This window comes from Bacillus rossius (genome assembly GCF_032445375.1).
Source record: "Bacillus rossius redtenbacheri isolate Brsri chromosome 4 unlocalized genomic scaffold, Brsri_v3 Brsri_v3_scf4_2, whole genome shotgun sequence".
NCBI classification, from domain to species: domain Eukaryota; kingdom Metazoa; phylum Arthropoda; class Insecta; order Phasmatodea; family Bacillidae; genus Bacillus; species Bacillus rossius.
This window is the reverse complement of record NW_026962011.1, coordinates 35,646,838-35,668,343: the sequence shown is the minus strand read 5'-3', so window position 1 is coordinate 35,668,343 and position 21,506 is coordinate 35,646,838. Positions and strand designations below refer to the sequence as shown.

Sequence of the window (21,506 nt, the reverse complement as noted above, 5' to 3'; positions counted from 1 at the left end):
TTACATTCATATTGAATACCGAGTATTTATTTAATTTTATTGAATTTATTCTTTACCAATCAATTTATAACACTCCAGTCCTTTTATTTTATTGCTATTATTTGCATGCAAAGTTAAAGTTAGTTTTTATTACGCCAAATAAGTACAACTTCTAACGCGCGTACATAAGTACCTTGAAAACAGCTTTTCTAAATTCCTACCTATTGGTTTCCTAGTCATCAGGCGAAGTGACTTGCGGCCTACGCCATTGTGCTTATGCGTAGCATTAAGATTCTGTGGCTCTCGATATATAAGTTCCCGTATATTTTGTATTTGGCTTTTGTTACGGTAAATAAAAATTAAATATAATAAATTCGTAATTCGTGTACGTTTGTTGTGTCCGGGGGGGGGGGGGGGGGCACCCGCGGACGTGAGGACTTACTGTGCTTCCGGACCCAAGCGTCAACCGTTGACAGAGATTTTTGTTAGCAGCATGGAGTCGGAAAACACACAAATTTTTTTTTTTAATTTTATATATATATGTGTGTATATATGTATATATAACTACAGGATCGGCTATGCAATGGAAACACACGATGCTGGCGTCCGCGACAGTGCATAGTAATGTAACCAAACGGTAATTTCTCAGAAACCAGTAGGAATTTATAAACGCTTTTTTTCAGGGTACTGTGGTACTGAAAAACGCTATTTTCAGAATCTGTGGTTTATGTACGGAAAATAATTTAGAATTTTACATCTTTCCGGCCAATCCGCATTTGTTTTCCACACTTTTACGAATTTCACCCCAGGTGGATAATGGAATGGTGCCTTCCTATTTAGGTCATGGCTGAATTCCTTTCCCCCAAATGTCCCTAGTCCTGTCCTGTCTCTCTAATGACCTCGCTGTCTAGACGTTAAAACCATGGCAGGGGTGTATGTGGAGTGAGGCGAACTGGCGTGTAGTCTTCTCGTCGCGTCGTTCATAGGGCGACTGTGATATTTGAGCGGCATACGGAGAATAAATAAAGAAATAAAATAATAAATAATTAAAGAAAAAAATAAAGTCCCTTGAGTGTTTTCCAGAATCTGTGTGCAGATTGGTTCATGCTCAAAGGTTAGCCATTTTCACTCTAGTTTAAAAACTAAATTTGGAAACAGAATTACGCACCCAGCCTCAGCGTATTCTTAAATGATTTACGTAAACAGACACTACTCGGATATCCTGAGCAGTTTTCAGATCTCGTGGCTTCTTCTGTAGCTCCAGGAGGGGACGCAGTGGTGCATCCTGGGAGTCGAGGTCAACGAACTCCCGAACAACCCCGAACTCTTCAAACGCGAGCGGCTCCGCCGGTGTCGGATCAAAGAATGTGGGGAACCGAAGATTGCCGGATTAAAATGAGTCGACGGTATGGGGGAAAAAAAATTGGTTGTCTGTAAAGTCGGTTTACGGGCGATTGTTTAACGTGACAACGTCATAACAAAACATTGATGAAATGATTGCATATTTTTATGAATAAAATTGAATCATTTTTATTTTAATAATAAAAGAATAAATACTTGAATTTATACTAGTAATCAGACCTTTAAAATGCAAGAATAATTAACCTTTATTGCCGAAATTGTTGTTGTAATAAGCAATGAAAACCACATTAACTTTTCACTTCACTTTATAAACAGTCGAGTGGAAGAGAGATAGATGCGGCGCAAGCGTACAATGAGCGTAACGGGACACAGCGTAACGGAGCAATGTGCGGAACGGGACACTTTTTCGTGCGTGCAGCTGGCGTTAATCGATTTATTAGACGTTGTCACGTCAAAAAATTTTTTTGGAAATGTTTACAGAATCAAGTGTCCCGCCTACCCGGGCACGCACGCACGCACGCACGCACGCACGCACACACACACACACACACAGTGCGCATAGCTTCAGAAGAAACAACGATATTCGAAAACCACTAAAACTGTGGGGTAGTTTTTTAACTTTATTTTCAGAGTAGTGAACATGGTTAAAACACGTGTTTTGAATTATTCTTAAGATTCCCGAAAGCGCTCGAGGGACTTAACGTTACACACCTTTATATTCATTTACTTGCCATGTTAACGTTATGTCAAATCTCACAGTTTGTTGTCCCATGCACGACGAGAAACTGCTTGACAGTCGCTCAGCCTTGCGCTTAGAGGCGATAGCGTGCTAAGAGCACCAGCGAGCGTCGCACTTGTCATCCCGCCTCACTAGTACACACACATACACTAGTGGTACGGTAGATTTTCTCGCGTCTGGCGGTTGTCATATCGGGAAGGCGCTGCGGAGTGTTTAACCCTTTGTTTTGTAGTTGTATTTCTATGATACCACTTTGAAAAAAATATTATTATTCGCAATGTTTCAGTGGTATTGCCGAAATACCTCGCGTGAGTAAGCCTTGTGCTGCTATCTGGCGATCCCAACAAGAACAAGCAACATTGGCTGCTTTAATTTTTCCTTCCGCCACGTCTGCTAAAAGTTACACAATAGATTCTAATTTATTTTTAATATATTTCTGTGTGTGATTCAAAGGGTTAAGACATGCTCGATGTCGCGGGAAGAACAAGCGTGGGACCAGAGCACGTTAGGCCCCAAGACCCGTTCAACCCGCCGACCGCGGAGGGAAGCGGCGAGATTAGATAGGGGCTAGGGTTGTTTGCGTCTATTATCATCGCCGAGTCGTGGCAGGCCGGGAGCCACGGGCTCCAAATCTGCGCACAGACGGACACAGATTAGGATTTCTATTTAATTTTTCTTTTCTTTGTTATTATTGCGGGTGGGGGGGGGGGGAGTTGTAAGGGAATGACTGGAGGATTTTAGTTGTCTGGAAGACCTCAGAGTTCAATGGGAACTGGAGGGTTCAACATTTAATTTTAAATCATATCTGACGTCTTTAAAAGACATTAGCAGAGCTACGGAGTATTATATTTACTGTTTTATTTGGTATTTGGAATTTTTTTTTTTTCGGGACGTCGCCTCTCCCATATGACCGCCATCAGATCTGTGTCAGCATCTCGCTCGAAGATAATAAAAAACGTTACCATCATAAAAATTCGCCAGAGCATGACGCCCTTTCCGCGGTGACCCTGGCCGTAAACACCCTCCTCGTCCCCCGCCAGTGCCGCGACCAATCCCAGCGCACTTCAAGAGCCAGCACGCGAGTCAACCTAGGGTTTGGAAATCCCTTCCCGGTAGCCTTAGATTCACAGATCCTCAGTTGCCCGCCAGAAAAAAATAAATTCAAGTTTGGAATTATAATTTTGTAGTTAAAGGAGACTAGAACTAAATTGAAAATTTGTGTAGGTTGTGTTTAGCTACGTTTGAAATATGGAAAAGCGGTCGACAAAGAATCTGTGAATCCTAAACACTTCCTCCCCCACTCCTCATTCTCTTTTCCACTCTTCCATCGCCGTCGTAGCTGAATGCGTTAGGCAACGGCGGCAAGGTCGACGTGTCACGTGGCGTTGCGCAAGTCTCTCTCCCTCCCTCCGGCGCGGCGGTAGGAACGTAAGGTAAAAAAAGGCTCTGGTTTACGTCGCGTAAGCTGAATAAGACCGGGTGGGGAGATCTTCCCAGTTTATTGTATTCTCAATGACGGTCCTATAGGTTGTTAGGGTGTAACACATTAAAAATAAGATTAAAAAAAACTGGAGAGATAAAAATTATATACTCCAGGCCGCGCCATATTTTTGAAGCCGATGATATATTTTTTTTGCTAAAATAAATTATGTTACCTACCTTTTTTTAGTGCGACTGTACTGCATGTAAATTTTTTTTATAGCTTAATACGTGTTTACGTATTGTTAGGAACGCGAGAGACAAGACCGCAATGCGCACCAGGTTCGGAGCGGGCTGGCGGCCACGCACGGTCACTGACATCATGCGCCGTCCAAAGACGTAAGGCATGAGATGATTGCCTGGCCGGATTACAAGGTTCCTCGCTACCTAATATTTATATAATAAATAGACACACATAATTGGATGTCAGACACCGTTTGACCGATCGACATGAAAGTTGGCACATCGAAGTTTTTTTTTTTTTTTCAAGGAGAAGGGGCTTTTTTTTTTTTTTTTTTGTAACTCGCAGCTAAATGGCGCTGCAGTGCATCAACTCCTAATCCGTTCAACCGATCTACACGAAAGTTGGTATACACAGACATTTTTAACCCGGAGAATTTTTTCGCGATAACCAGTTTGCTATACCTCGCCACTAGATGGCGCTGCAGCGCATAAACTTCTAAACCGTTCAACCGATCACCATGGGTAAACAGAAAATCATAGGTCATAGACAAGCAATTGTGTGTCATTTCTCTATAGTCCACCACACTGTCATATAGCGCTATCAATTTTGCTCTAACTCGAGGACTATATATATATATCACTCTGTGTTTAGCCCGGGAAACGCCGGGTATTGCAGCTAGTCTTGTATATAGCTATAGATCTAACCCTCTCTTAGATTGTAGTGTGGATTATTACTTTTTTGTCTTTTAGAATGTACACAACTCAAATATTACTGTCAAAATACACTATTTTGTGGCCTTAAAATAAAAAAAATAGTAAAACTATGAAAAATAAAGATATAAGAAATAATTATTTTAATGTTAACAAGCCGGGAAGTATTAATATGGTGGCAGAGGTTTCCATTTGCTCTGTACTGAAATTTAAGCGTGAGACAAGACTATAGATGCTAAACCATCGTGTTCAACGGTTGCTCTATTCTTCAGAGTTTTGTGTGTCGAAATTATTCTGGAGCGCGTTTCGAATGGCGCATCTTTTTTTTGAAATGTGTTCAGTGGTCTGGAGGGCCAGCGGGTGGATGCAGTGTTGAAACGCATTTGGGTTATTAACTCACGCGTCCCTCAAGGTCACCTCAAGGCTAACTGCCTGCGTCATCCCGTCCAGTTTTTCCCGGTGCATCGTTCCCCCCACCTTTTGCCAAGTGAGTTCAACTGTCTTCAGCTTATTTTCTACGTCATGCATCCAGTACTTTGTCTGTTAGGCCTACTTCGTATTGTTCCACAAAGATAATCAGGCTGTCATAGCGCAAAAGCAATGGTTTTACGTCACACTGTTTAAAATTCGTCGTGTACGCAACCATCAAAATATTTAATCATTAATTTCTTAACTTCGCCGCGCACCATGTGCTAATATAGAAAGGTAAGGTCCTGTCAATGGATGGCGCGTGACGTCAATGGCCGTGCGGGGCCGCCAGCCAGCTCCGAACCTGGCGCGCGTCGCGGTCCTGCCTGCGTTCGTAACAACATGAAATTATAAAAAAAAAAAAAAAAAAAAAAAGATTATATTAATTTATGTTCAGTGCATTTGTGCGATCAGCCGATAATTTTAGTGACAAGAAATTAAGTGACCTTTAAAGAAGTATATAATGTAAAAATTCAAAAAGGGTGTAACTAAAAAATAAAAACAAATCTGACATAATATTTCGGGCAAGAAACTTATATTATATATAAAATTAAAATAAAAACGGTTCTTTAATAAAATTATAAACTTCAAATATAGGTATAAGCATAAAATACAAAGATTTTCGAAAGGGCATAAGTACAAAATTCTGAATATCATCAGAATATTCTCAGTGAAGTAAAAACATATATTCTAAAAATGTAAAATTCTCACAATTTTTCGCTTTGAGCTAAACTTTCTGAGATATGTCTTTTTAGTAATTATAAGCATAGTTATTCGTAAGGCGCCTAAGGATCCAATTGTAAAATGATGAATAGAACAAGAAGGCGTGTTGATGAATATAACACTTTATTAAGAAGGGTGTTCCACTTATGTAGCTGTATTTAAAATGTTACTCTGTCGTGATACTTCCACTTTATGCACATATTTATGGAGTAGACGAATATTTATGCTTCATTATACGCTTGAATGCAAGGTATATATATATATATATATATTTATTTATTTATTTGGTGTTACAGAGTCAGTGATGAGCGTAACTATGTGTAGGAATACGGTTGGTAAAGTTTAAATTTAATTAAATAATTAATTTTTAAATTTTATATACAGTATCAAATATTAAAATAAATCCGTATATAAAATTAATTATTAAATTTAGTTAAATAATCGAGATAAAATTTAATTTAAAAATCAGTAAACATTGAATTTAAATAATAATGTAAGAATTTATAATGCAAATATATAATACTTAAGGAAACATAACCTCAATTATATAAATACACTTGAAAAAATTGTAACTATAAACACAATTTCTATCACTAATATAAACAATAAATATTTTTAGTTATATGGATCAGTATTCAATATCATTCACTAAAATAGGTATATGTTTTAGAAGCACATGTTTTTTTTTATTTGTATGAGCTTTTTTTCATCTTATCAATTATTCGTTGCATGCTGCGCGCGTATCGTATAAAATCACTCTCGATTTTTTTTCCACAACGTGCCCAAAAACGTGTAACTTGAAAAAAATTTCATTAAATTTGACTTCAATATTCAATATTTAATTCCTTACTTAATTGTATTTACTGCAGGGCGCCTAAGGTACCCGTTGAATAATGATGAATATAGCAAATACTTTAATTTAATATACACGAAATATTTATTAAAAATTCAATGTATTTTATAATATTACAAATGAACATTTTTTCGTATATATAAAATGATTAAAAAAATATCTATAAATAATCGTTTCCAATGAAGAACCTCTTGAAAAATTAAATTGCGCATTAATTGTCTCTGGTAATTCAGTAACCTTCCTTTCTGTTGATTGATTCAGTATACACTTTAACTTGACTTGAAACTCGATCGTGACGAAGCCACATACTTATAGTTGGTCGTGTGAAGATATTTTTGAACAATAAAATATGTATTTCATATTTCATTGCATATAAAGGTGATACGAACAAAAAAAGTAAAGACCATTCATCTACCTCATGACGTGAATCATTCAAACACAGAACGACACAGAATCATACAAATCAACTAACACAAAGAATCAAACATTTAAGATACTTAACTCACCGATGATGTGCATAAAATGGCCTACCCAACACCAAGATGTAGTCCAAATATTATCATTGCGCAAGGGTTTGCAAAGAGCAATAAAAAATATAAAGCCTACAACGTTACGCGTTCATTAAGTCAGTGATGAGTGTAACTATATGTAGGATCATTTTAATGCCAATTATCTTAAGTATTTTTAAAAAATGAGATAACTTTTTACTATGACTATTTTAGTTTACTAAATATAATTCGTGTTAGGTTCACTAACACAAAGCTTCATTTGGCACACCAATACGTTTGTTATGTACCCTTATGTTTACGAACGTGACTTGTATACGGGTTTACGTTGCTACACGTGGATCCGTCATCTTTGTCCTCCATGTCCGTCCATCGACGTCGTTCCATTTTCACGAAATTACTGCTACCAAATGCCGTAGAAGCTAAGATGTTTAAACACCAACAATGAGGCATAGGAATGGGCTTGTGCGTTGAGGTTTCGTGCAGTGATTTTCTTTACTGCCCACGAGAGATCAACTCTTTCCGCCGTAGCCATAACAAGAGGCAGACATGTTTCCATCTTTATTTTTTAAACACCGTGTCATTGTCTTGTATTTATTGGCCGTTGTGCTTCCGGCGGGTCTGCCCCTCCCCGCGGGTCGACTGAACGCCCACGCGGCGGTGGTGGTTGCCTTCTTCCCCAAGGTCGTCGAGTTCAAGACGAGCTCCGAGCTCCGAGCTGCATGTCGGCAGGCAGCAAGACCGCGCGATTCGGAGAAGATTGCCTGAATTAAGATTCATTTGAATTCCGAAGAGTCCCCGCTTCGATGGGGCGGGGATAAGTGAGGTCGTGAAAGCCGCCCAAGTGAACCTCTGCTCCGATGTATCTGAGGAATGTTAACATCATGTTCGTATCATGGGCCCTATTTCGGAACACCTTCTCTCTGTTGAAAATATTCTTAAAGGGCCCCGCCTAGTCAGGAGTGTAATTGTGTTAGTGTGGCGAGGTGTTAGAGGCGAGATGATAAGAGCGACGCTCGCTGGTGCTTTTAGTGCGTTATCGCCTAAAGCCTGTTTCACACGATGGAACGTTTCGTACAGGCTCCGCTAGAACTTTCCAGAAAAAACTAATAGCCAAACCTCCATGGCAGCTGGTATGGATGTTTCTATGGATGAAACTGTCACACGTAGAGTTCTGACTAGTGTTGGCCTAGCTCTTGTGCGAATGGATGTTTGTCATAATTGTTTCATAATGCCCTCCTAAATAAATTACCGTTTTTTAAACACTTGTGGCACACTACAACTTCATTCTCATTGGATAAACTTTACCCCTTATACGAAACCTTCCCCAGAAATTCGAAAACGACCTATTACAAAAACGTCCACAAAAACGGCCAGGGCTCTGCTAATTCTTCCACTGTACCATCCATACCTGCTGCAATGGTAGATCTTCCATGGAAACTCCCATCGTGAGCTATGGGCTCAAGCAAAAGACTGTGCGAACTGGCGCGTATTCTTCTCGTCGTCCATAGAGCTACTATAATGTTATACCATAACATTATATGGCGGAGAAATGAAGTTAGAGGTGTAATGCAAGGCCCTTGAGTGTTTTCGAGAATCTGTGCACCGTGTGTTTCATGTTTTAACATTATTTTGAAAACACGCGTTTTAACCATTTTCATTCTGTTACAAATATAGTTTAAAAACCAAAATACGAAAACAGAACTACTCATCCGCCCCTTAGCGTACTGTTAAAAGCATTTCGTTAACATGCCCCATATCTTGAGCAGTTGTTAAATCGCAGGTTTTTTGAAGTTATACTTCTAATGCGACTTCCAACAAGGTTGCCTTAAACGTTTAACGCTACCATGGAGAATAACGCTACCAGGGAGAATTATTTGCATGCAATTAAAAACTATTTTTTAATGATGCCAAAGAAGTATAACTTCTCACGCGCGTACCTAAGTAGTACACGCACCAATTTTTTTTTTCCTGAAGCACTGCACACGGTGTGTGTGCCCGGGTGAACGGGGCCCTGTCCCCGCCATCTTGGATTTAGTATTTTTTTTTGGTTCTAGCTGTTTCTCGGCACAGAACGCCTTCGCGGTCACGGGTGGGCGGCCATGCGTGCGTCCATCGCCACACGGACACCGCGCGAAGGCTGTTGTTGTCCTGTCCGTTGGTCTGCGCCTTGTTGGCTGGACACACAACAACGTTTGTGTCCATCCGGACCAGGGGCGCATCAACAGGGGGGTGGGGGGCAGCAAGGGTATTTTGCCCCCCCCCCCCCTGAAACCTTGAAGTGTTGGCAAAGGGGGGGGGCAAAGAAAGTGCTGTGTAATCAATTTTTAGATAATAAAACTGCTTAAATAGCACCATTTTCCACCTTGAAATACAAATTTTCCCGGGGAAGGACCCCCGAACCCCCCGCTTCAATAGGGGGGATCGATGATTCTTTATAAAAAGGTATATTGCCCCCCCTTTGGAAATTTACTTGTTGCGCCCCTGATCTGGACTAACAGGAACCAAAGGAAATCCGGACAATCGAAAATCCAGATAATCCTGTTAACGTGACTAATAAAACAAAACAAATTCCTTAAATAAGCAGACGTACCGTTTATTAAGATAAAAAAAACTTAAGTTTTGAAACAACAAAAAAAAAAAAAAGAATTGTTTACAATTCCTGTATTGCTTACCAGATATTAAAAAAAATATATTTAAAAAAATCTTTTCACGTAATTTCTTACAAAGAATTCGTCCTCTTTCTTCTGCGTCAAACATGTATGGCGGTTGAATGAAGCAATGTGAAGCAAACTCTTTATCATTAATAGTTCAGCTGGTGCGCTTTCTTAAACTCACCAAAAAGTATTTTATTACCATAATTCTACAATTTATGCAGCAACTGTTCATATCCTGACCGTTCCTATCTTCTTGTTCACAGTACGCACTCCACCCGAAAATATACACTAACCAACTTTCCCCGGCCATGTTTCACTCACCAACTCGTACGACCGTCACCAACTTTCATCATCCGACCGCGCATTATTCGGAGCGTGAATAACCGGATTAATAAAACTGCGTAAGATACGGAAGACGCAAGGTGTTCAACAGTAACGTTTTTTTTTAGATACCCGTTAACTACGGGAGACGCAAAAACGCAACGCACGCATCGGCCCAGCCTTCGACAAAGGGCTTGCCCGTGAGCAGTCGTCGTGGGCGAGTCAGCCTGAGTTGCGGTTCGCGCGCCGTCTCCAGGGTCGCCTGTTCTTCCCGCGCCGTCTCCAGGGTCGCCTGTTCTTCCCGCGCCGTCTCCAGGGTCGCCTGTTCTTCCCGCGCCGTCTCCAGGGTCGCCTGTTCTTCTCGCGCCGTCTGGGCCGAGGGTCGCGCGTGCCTCCAGGGTAGCGCCGACATGCCAGCGCATCGTCGGGAGTCGGCGTGCTGGCACGTAGTTGAAGTCTCTTTTTAACCTCGCCGTTCGCCGCACCTTTCTGCCCAAAACGTTGCGGAAAATGGCGCTTGATAACTAGGGCCGCGCATATTTCGCGAAAAGATTCCTAGACTAGTTATAAGTAGAGTACCGGAAATTTCGCGGATTCCTCTGGCCTCAGGATGGAATTCAAAGTTATAGGTGTGCTCGACCCATGTTTACTTTCCTGATTTCTTAGCGAGAACATTTTTATCCTTGTTATTTGGCAACTACCTGTTTCGCTAACTTCTCTCCTAGCTGGACATAGTTGGCACCCGGTCGTAGAGGGGCGTGTCCAGATAACTGCGGTCCAATCATGAACACAGTGCGACAGTGTGGAGGTTTGCATTCTAGCTTGCGACTAAATGAATGTGCGAAAATTCCATGGCTCTAGTTATAAGTTAAAACACTGTAGCACCGTCTGTGTTGCGTGATTGTGTGAATTTTATTTCAGGTACATGACGATTAATACACCAATCAGAGTAATTCAGTGCGAAAGCAAACGCGTCCTGAGTGGCTCGGACAAAAAAAAGGCAACGACTTCTCTCGCAGACGGCTGCCAATCACAAGGAAGAATCCGGTAGTGCTGGTATAGGCGTTCAGATTTATTATCGAAAAACGCCTGCCCCTATTGATAACGTCTGAATTGGAATTTCCAACGTTAAAAAACCCCGTCATTTTCTACACTGCAAAAAATATATTTTCAATGTTTAGGGCGTCTAACCAACATGGCGCAGCAGTTAGCTAGGGAGAGAGAAAAAAAAATCTTGCTTCACACAATTAATTTGTAATTTGTTTGTCATCTTCTTTATGCAGGCATGGGTGTATTTGTGTAGTTGAGGCGGGATGATAAGTGCGACGCTCGCTGTTGCTGCTAGCGCGGTATCGCCTCTAAGCGCGTGGCTCTGAACTGGCGCGCAGTCTTCTCGTCGGGCATGGGGGCAACAATGAGATAAGATGGCGTATAAATTAAGATAAAGGTGCAATGCAAGTCCTTTGAGCGCTGTCAAGTATCTGTACGTACCTAATCTTTAATGCCTAACAATTATTCTGAAAAAAATACTTTTGTAGCCATTTTCAATTGACAGTATTAGACAGTAATTATTTCGGATACAGTTATTCTCAAAACTTTTTTTTTTTACCGAACGCCAGTAAAAAAAAAAAAAAAAAACCAACATCGTAATGTACATCTTTTGAGCAGGTATGATATCTTGGAATCGAGAGATTTTCTCCCTAACGGTATTTTTTGTAATTATCTCAAAATGAGTACAAAATGATGTTTTCCATATCTCCTAAGTATGTGTCATTTATTACTTTAAAATGCGCTCTTATACAGTGGTACATAAATGCTACGTATCTTAACGCGATGTCAGCATGCGATCATGAACTAAGTTACTATAAGCGCTTAGAGGCTTAGAATTTGTTGGCGTTAAAGTTTGATGTGGAGGGAAAATGGGAAAAAACATATTGATAATCCTTTGTTAAAGATTATGCTAATATGAAGGTTGACTTTCCTTGTGCGTATGGATCAATATTAAGTTAATCCGCGTGATTTTGTTTCAATCGTATAAAATGGAATTGAGTGGGTGTAATTTTTTTTAAATGAATATTTTTTTAATGTTGCATGGTCACTTTTTTCTCTCACAATTCTCAAATTTCTTCCCTTAATTTGTAAATTCAAAAAGACTTGTAAATTCAAAAATATATATAAATGTTTTCAATAAACAAATTCTTAACATTTTTTTTTTAAGTCTGTGATGATCATACAGAAAAAAAATCAAATAATGCGTCATTCATCGATTTTTTCTTGCTTTCAGTAATTTTTCTTTAAAAATAATTGAAAAATAAAATAACTATTGCGTTACGTTTGTTTGTTCCTATTATTTTTTACCATTTTAATCTTCATCACAGAGTGATGTTGATACAAAATTATTTAAATAAAATCAAGAGAAAATGCGAGTGTGCCAAATTTCAGTGGTCTAATAAACATTTCTCAATAATCTAGTGCGAAGCTGTGTAATCCAAAGGGTCTTTAACGAAACGTCAAGAGGATTGGCAACACTTGCAACACTGGCTCAGTATATGTGCTTAATGAAGCACCCCCTCAGCAGACTCTCGTCTGCCTGATAAAGGGATAACATCATCGCCGATGAGGGCCGCGGGGCCCGAATGCCGCATCTTGGCATCGAACTCCGCGACCCTTTAGGAGTACCAGGTGGCTTACTGCCGACCCATAACCTCCTGTTTTGCCTAATGTGTTTTCGGTTTTGACTTTTTGTGTGACTGACTTTTAAATAAGCTGCGAAGCTGTGTTTTGTTGCAAGTGACCTGGTATAATCTACTTTAATTTCGTGTGGTGACTCTACTTTAAACTCGTGTGTTGTCCAGCCCTCCCTTTAAGTTTAAAATTTAAATTCAAAGGGGGGGAAGGGGGGGTGAATATTAATTTAAGCTGAGCAGTTGGCCTTAGCTGCTCAGTTTGTTTTGATTTTTATTTACTTGCTTGAAGAGCGTGTTGATTTATTTATTTGCGTGTGGGCAAAGGCTGGACTGATTTACTGTGTTAGCTAGTGTGTTGTGTGTGTGGCGAGGTTCCTAGACCGTGGGCTGCTGACCCCCTCCCTTTAACGGGAAGAGGGGCTAGGCCGGCGGAGGGGACAAGTCCCCTCTGCCCACGGCTGGCTCGGTGTGTACCTAGCGCGGCTCAGCACCGCAGTTAACATTTCTGCCAACTGCAGCACTGCGCCGCGCGGAGTAGACTGCAGCTCGGTGCGGCCCCAGGCCCTGGGGAGCTGCGGTCTGGTGTGAGCTGGTTCAGCTGCGAGCTGTGCGCCCTTGGTGGCTAGGCCGGCCTCCAGGAGTCGAGTGGCTTCTTCAGGTGTTGCAAAAGCCACTCGGTGAAGGCCGGTGGGGCGCCCTGTTGCCTTGCTGCGTATGCGCCAACACTTGGTCGGTTTGTGGCCGGCCTCGTGCAGTGCAGACTCCACTTCTTCGGTCGGTACCCCAGCCCCTCCGCCGCCCCGGAGGACGACAAAGTGCCAGGGCACTCTCTTCAGTTGCGGAGGCCGCTGGCGATGTTCTGCAGCAGGCTGCAGTCTTGGTTCCCGCGCATCAGTGGCGGCCGCCTCCCTCTTCTTGGCTGGAGGGGCCGGCGTCACTGGGCGGTCTCGAGGCGTGCGCAGCTGTTGTTGACTTGGTGCTGGTGCTGTGGCTGCAGTGCTGGTACCTTTCTCTGCCGTAAAAACGGCGGTTTGGGTGCCAGAGTGTTTCCACTTGGCTGCGGCGGGCGTCTGACACGAGGTGTGTCGGAGCCCTGCTGGTTTGTCCGTCTGTGTGCTGCAGTCCTGCAGCTCTGGAGTGAGCTCAGGCGTCTGGAATGAGCTGTCGTTGCTGTGGTTATTCTTGTTTTGCCTTGCTTGCTCCTCGCATTGCACCACATCCCAGTAGATGCCCCATCCGAGGTAATCCGGCGGGTCTGATGCAATGCGGACGACCGCATTTGTTGTACGAATGCGGTACCTTGAGTCCCGCACTCTCTTGAGACGGTCAAGGCAGGCCGAATCACGCAGATACACCAACGCCTCTGTGGTGCCTGCTGCGCTGCGGATCGGCACTACATCTACTTCTGGCTGGTACTCTTCATCGTCGTAGTCCTCCACGTATCCAGTGACCAGCTCGCTCAGCTTCCCCGGCTCGATGGCTGGATCCCACTTGATCGTGCAGCAGAAAGCCGGGGAGCCGATGCCAGCGGGCATGTGTTCCTCGTAGATCTTCTCGTAGAAGTCGATAATTCGACCACTCTCTGAGCGCATCGGCGACCAGTCCTTGTCGCAGTCTGCCTCTAGGCTAGGTTCGCATTGCTCGGTGTGCTTGTGGCCGCGGTGGTTTCCCCTCCTCTTTCGGTGCGGGTTTGGCATCTTGCTGCTAGTGAGGAGAGAGCTCGACCGACCAGGCTGACTGCTAGAGTGCGAATGCTGGAAATTGACTTGCAACACTGTAGTCTCTGACGCAGTTGAGGAGCGCATGCGCAGTGCGCGCGGCCACGAAGCTCGAGCGGGGGGGGGGGGAGGAGGAGGAGGAAAGAAGCCGCCGACTGCGCGGCGCCGATATGCTAATTAGATCGTGCGCATGCGTTAATTGCACATATACCCTCCCCTCCACTCTCTCCAACTAAATCGTTCACATCCCGTGTAACCGGTCAGGAAGACGGCGGATGCCTGTGTGTGTCGTGCAGCCTTTTGTCAACGACGTCCTTCCTTTTCATAAGACGTATCTTATGCTGAATCACAATAGTGCCATAGACGCGACACGAATAATAGAATATTTCAACCAGTCATGTTCGACGCATCTGAGACGATGCGACAGGCTGTCTAATTACGTAGATGTTTTTCTTTTTCTCTTATTTCCATCGCGTCACTGAAATGAGCGTCAGAATTTTGTTTTCCAATGCACAGAAACGATTTTTCTGTACTTTTACGAAATAATAACTTTGGAAAGCAGTCGCCAAGAAATAGTTCATAATATTATCAAGAAAGATATTGTAGCTTGGTACAACACTTGGCTATGGTTATTTTTGCATATATGAAATACGTTTATCAAGATAATACTTAGTATTTCTTACGAAAACTGGCGAATTATTTTATATTTTAATCGATGTTTCATTCAACCATGTTTTTAAGCATGGCAAAGATAGTCTCATGTTCAACAATTGGACTTTGTTGTACCGTAAATACTGGAAATCTATTCAGGGAAAGGTTTACAAATAACTTCTAACTATTGGAGGTACCGACACAATACAAAACATTGGCAAGACTCCGAAACCATTATTACTGCGAAAAATGTTTAAGTAGTGATACAGTTGTCATAAAATGTACATATATATATGTTCCATTTACTAAAAAAAATTGCATTTTGGTGTCTAAACTACTGCATTGGTAATACTGTCATTATTAGAGAATTTTTGAGTGGTTGTTTACTAAATTCGTTTGCAAAATCTTAAAAATACGTTCATGTACAATAACTTTCTTAGAATAAATATTTAATTTTGATTAATTAAATTTTTCTCATTCAGATACATTAAACATGCTTTTAATTGCAAGAAACATTATGTATCTACTGTAGTTGAGCGTTTTTGTTTGTCGCGTCCCTTTCTTACTGATATTGTTATTGTGATAGGAGCATTTTTAAGTCGAGAACGGAGAAATTAGCGGATTCACTTTGCGACAGGTTAGAAGGCAAACACACGCGTGTGTTCGCCGCATCTTCAACTGGCCCACAGCTCTTGCCGCGCTAGTAGCAAACCTGCCGCTAGACAAGTGTGGGATAACTATCACCCCGCTGGTCACGCCCCCACGTGCAGCAGCCAATGAACAGCTGAGCTCGGCCCGAGTGTGCAGAGGACTGTGGAGTCTATCCTGCAGGGCTTCGAACCCGCGAATTTTGGAGTTTAAATGGTTGTGGTTTTTTTTATTTTTAAGTTATACTTCTTTAAGCGCGTTATGAAAAAAAAATGTGAATTTTTACGATGGTCGAGCACCGTGCGTGCAACGAAATTGTCACATGATAAAAAAAAGCTACAAACAAAAAAAAATTATATATATATGCTTCAAAATCTTATACTTTAGTGAATGATATTGGATACTGGTCCATGGCTTTAAAACACATATATATTTATTGTGAATATTAATGTATTTCATGTTCATTAATTTAAGTGAGGTTATTTTCCCGTATTTATATTTTGTTTGCATTAAAATGATAAATAATTACTTGTTTAGGTAATAAATAATTGAAATTAATAAATTAGAATAAACAGTTAGCATATTGATATATTTTCGCTATTAATTAAAATTATCTCGATTATTTGTATAATTAAATAATTAAGATTATACATGTGTGTATATTAATATTGAATACTGAGTATTTATTCCATTTTTTTGATGTGATTAATTTTATATTTTATCAACTGTATTTATAATATCACTCCAGTCCTTTTTTATTATTATATTTCTATTAATTATTTGCATGCAAAATTTAAGTTAGTTTTTTTATTACGTCAAGTAAATATAACTTCTAACGCACATACATAAGTACACGCAACCTTTTTTAAAAATTTAATTAGCGATGTAACTTATATGTTATACTTAAGTCGTCATTGTGACGTTTAGATAATTCTTTGCTGTTTTTGTTTGTTCGAGTATGGTAATGTGAAACACCACTGCAAATTTAAATGATACAAATATGAAACTAATATAAATTTAAAAAAAATAATAATCTGAGTGATCTTCATAAATATTTTCTTTCGCTTCTTTTCGAGGAATCCTTTAATTCACATATTTTTGGCTGTATTAAATCTCGGTTTTTACTATTGGAATAACGATGTAATTTATTTAAAAAAATAGTGTTATGGATATATTTAAGTCTTATGAGAAAATGTACTCCACTCCTCCCCCCGTTTATTTTCCCCTAATCAATCCCTTCGTAATTCGAATACGTAATGACGAACCAGGGCTCATGCTTTTAATCATCTGGGGACACACATTGTGCATAGTCTCACTGCCAACACGAGAAAGTGAAAATGTTGTTATAGCCTTGGCAGTTATTTCGTAACCTGCTTCGGGAAACAAGTGACAGCAAGCCGGCTTCATGATTGATTATTTCCCCGATCAACTCGCAACCTGCGTAACTCGTGTTATAAATTCTGTCATAGGTTTCCTTCAAGCTTTCGCTGTGGAGACCGGCTTGTTGCGTCATTTTGGCAACAGCGCGTACGACGTGAATTGTAATGCAGTGATTCTTGTAGGAGGAGGGGTAGAGAGATACAGTATAGTCTGTTTTACGCTTATATTGCAGTATAGATAAGACACAGGAAAAATTCGCGGATTCATTTCGTGATATTCTAAAATTCAAATAATTATACCGTTTCGCAGCTTCTGATATTGATTCACTGTTAATATGTACGACTCTTGGCCTATTAGAGACCATCAATCAAAGAAGTATCCAATCACAAGGTACCCACTTGAGACGCCCACAAAATTCAGCACCCAATAAACAGGCGCCGTTTGCCCAAGTAGGCAGAGGATCGTGGGGTCTATCTTGAAGGTTATTGAACTTGCGAATTTTCCCAGTCTCTAAGTCCAGAGTAAATGGCGAACACTGTTGCCAGTTTGTGCTTCCCAGGTTTTTAAATTCTTATTTTGTATACCATCGTTAATCATAAATTTTAAAATATATTCTCAATTTATACTGTTTCTTTATTTCTCTAAGACTATAAAATAGTGTCTACTGAACGTATTATAACAGTTAACAAAAACTGTTCAAACCAGTATGGCGTCTTTCAGTTACATCTCCTTTAGAAATTTAAAAAAAAAGAAGGAAAATAGATGATGCTATTGATGAAATCACCAGGATAAAGTATTTCCACAATTCTCATAGCAAATTTTACCTTACAAAATATAATTTCTTGATAAATCAAATAAATTTTCATTATATTACAAAGTTGTGTCTGAAACGTTTGTGTTCTATGGCTGTATCTGGCAACAGAGCACACCAAAATAAGGACAGCGCTAATAGCATAAATCGTGCATTGGAATGAGAAAGTAAATGTCCATTAAAATTCACAGAAAGGATGAGATGCGCTGTATTTGCGATAATTATACATTATGAACACAACACTTGAATCATCGAAGCACCATTTGTCGTTCTTGTTACCCGACATTGTTTTATGACCAAGTTTCATTATTATTACACTCCTTTATGCACATGTAGGACTTTTTCAATGATATTGAACATTAATATCAGGTAAAAACAGCGTGTAATTGATTCTGAAACTTTACAGGATCAAGGAAAATGGGAGCGCAGATTTAGTTCTAATTTTTTTCTGTACATTCGTATCCATTTTTAAATCTGAGATACCAGTAGTAATGTAGTTTAAATTTTGCGTCATGAATTTGACTGATTACTATCAAATAGAATTAAATGCTGAGTTTAAATTCACCACAACAATATGAATGTTTATTGAATTGATGATACCGTCCTAGAACTTCAGAGTGATGTAATTCGGGAAGTCATAAGTTTGATCCGAGTCGGTTCTCTTGTTTGCATTCTAAAAAAAGTGCCATAATGGTTTTAAATTTCTGATTGTTTACAACACAGGACTGTTTCCAAGCTCTTCCAGTTTAATAAGAAAATCTTGTCACGTATTTCGGTAGGGTTAGTTCAGAAGACTTTTATTTGGCTGTAAAGAAATATGATGAATAATTTATTCTCTGGTGTCAACAATTAACACGAAGAACGCTATGGAATAGCCATTTAATTCCACGTCTCTGAGATTGATGAACCTTTGACCTTTTGAGCTTGTAGTTAACGTACTTAATGAAGAAGCTTTCTGTAATCGGTTGGCTTTAATTTACGTTAATCGTTGATTAAATGCGAGCCATAATCGGCATATATTTATCTTTTGGAGTGGCTTTTTTGTGCAGACACGGACCTATTATCGTTTTATGTCGGGTGTTATCATTCCGAGCGCCCTAATAAGAGCCGGCCCGTCAACTCGCCAAACATGGCGGTGCAGCGTGGCAGTATACACGTAGAAGAAATCGTCGATGTCGCCATATAAGCTGTTCGGTTGGGCAGACACGCTCGTTCTGACAGCTCGCCTGTCTGAAACCGTGAGTGGCAGTATACTTTCCCCACTCCTATAGAACGTCTCACTCTTACTTTGTAGTAGTTGTCATATGCGTACTACCCGGTTTGTTAACATTGAAACATTATTTTGTAAAACGTCGTCAATTATATTATATTATTTTTTTAATTTTATTATTTTTTCTGGGATCATAAAATAGTTTCTTTTGATAATATTATTACAGTTGTGGTCATACTGAAAAGAAAAATAAATCAAATGCTATACACCAATTATTATTTCACATGGGAAACATTCTGTGGCAATCACTGTTAATATTAAGGGGATTGGTGCAGGACAAAAAACAGTCATTCGTCAGAATTTGTTGGAAATGAGCTTAAGTGTTTCATAAATGCTTGTTTATTACTACTGTAAGGCCAGCCAGCACGTATATAAGCTAGCGGCTTAGATTTGGCAAGTTAGTGGCGAGAGAGCTTCTGTGAGGGGAGGTTGTCGGAGGTTGCAGCTCTGAGGCCTGCCATCTAGCGGGAATCTTTCGAAGGTCTTCCACAATATCGCCTTTCTCTCTCTCTCTCTCTCTCTCTCTCTCTCTCTCTCTCTCCAACACGGACGGAAAGCGAACCACGAAACCAGATCTTATCTTCGCTTCCCATCTCGCCCTATCCTTCATTCTCGGATCAGGTAGCCGCCCTTCCCCGCGTAGACTTTCGTGTTACTCCAGGAAACCAAGACTTAAAAAGGCACAAACCTGCGAAAAATTTGTCCAAAGCTGGATTTTTGTACTGTGGTAGAGTTGACTATGCTTAATAATATACCGAAAGTTTACCGCTGTAGACCTTGTGCGTTATCACCGAAAATTTGCATTTAAGTCCTAGGTGACAGCAACTTACATCAGTCCATTAAAATGCTACCCAAGTATACAGTTTTTAATTTTGACTGTCCGTAAACCTACCAAAATAATCTAGAAACTGTAATACACCCATTAATGTAAGAAAAAAAATTAAATTTTTAATATTTAAGATATGATATAAAGCGATTAATTCACGACATATATTTTTTTTATCTTTGCCACCCAGATAAAAATACTATTTACACCGATTTGAAGAGCCCAATGCGAAAAAATGTCTAAATAAATGGTTATAATTATACTTTTAGCTTTAAGATAGTATATTTATAAAGAGTCTAGCATAATTAGTTGCCTCATGAAAGCTGCCCGAGCGTTGCAGTGTACTGCGGCCGTACTGATCTTTCACGGCCGGCGGGCTTTGAAACACGCTGCGTACTGCGACACTCAATAAACTTGGTCTTATTTATGGATTACTTAAAATATATTTAATGCATATGATAGGGTGTATTCATTTTACATCTATTGAGATATACTACATTTTCTTTTTTCTTATATGAATGATTTTTGATACATTAAAATTAACAATAAACAATTTCTGCTTGGAACTTGTAAATCAAAATTTTAGAGGACCTCTGGTTTTATATATGTGTGTTCGTATTTTGTTATAAAAATTTAATTATTAAAAATTATTTTAATACCAAAAAATATAATTATTTTTTTATTTCTAATACATTATATTATTTTCGATCAGAACTACGCAAAATTTTAATGTAGCCTATATTATAAAATATATATATATTTAATTGTATAAAATTAGTTTACTACATAACAATTGAAGAAAACGATACACCGTAAATGTGAGTTTTGTCACTTTTATAACATAATTCGTATGATAATATTATTTTTCCCAGAAAATAAATAAAACATAAGTTGTGTTGTAAAATGTATTGATAGAATTACATATTTAGTATTTTTTTCTAAGTTAATTTATTGGAGTGCTGTACCTAGCTGACTTCGTTGAATTGCTAGTGGCAAAGAGTGGTGGTGGATGTTTTTGCAAGAGTTTGACCGTATTTTATGACTCTAGCTGTGAGAGGGTGTTCGTCCCATAAATCCTAACGGTCAAGGAAAATAGCCTTTCTCTGTAGTCACGTACGGGTCTGCTACTCGCGCAATATCGTCAGTTTATCACAACTTTCTAGGAAGTTCTATTGTTGTGATTTATTTATAATTTAGAAATTAAAGAGTCCATCATACTAACATTTTTACCTAAGCAAATCGCATCCTGGAAGATTTTTATCTACGTTTGCAGAAAAAATCACTTGTAGTTAGGAAACGTTTATTCTTTCAGAGTAAAATTCAGTCTGGAATTACCATACATTAAAAACCTTAGTTTTCTGGAGCAAAAAACGTCCCAGCACAAGCGACTTTAACACTGCTGCAAACACACTACGCAGCTTGAAATACATCAGTGGTCAGACTATTGTACCAGACACTCAAAATATACACATTTAAAACTTAAAAAAAAAAAAAAAAAAAAAAAAACACAGACAATATTTATGAAGTGATTTTG

At 39.7% G+C, this 21,506-nt stretch overlaps 1 protein-coding gene across 20 annotated transcripts in view; it reads left to right on the top strand.

The window, feature by feature from the left end:
* Nucleotides 1–21,506, top strand: part of LOC134542024 (coiled-coil domain-containing protein AGAP005037) — a 713,248-nt gene that overhangs the window by 25,362 nt on the left and 666,380 nt on the right. Inside the window, exon 1 of one of the 20 annotated variants that reach the window (XM_063385851.1) lies at nt 14,537–19,114. The exons of the other annotated variants lie outside the window; for them this stretch is intronic. The gene's annotated coding sequence lies outside the window, so the exon portion shown is untranslated. Of the gene's footprint in view, nt 1–14,536; nt 19,115–21,506 lie in introns of those variants that run through there. 20 annotated transcript variants of the gene reach the window in all.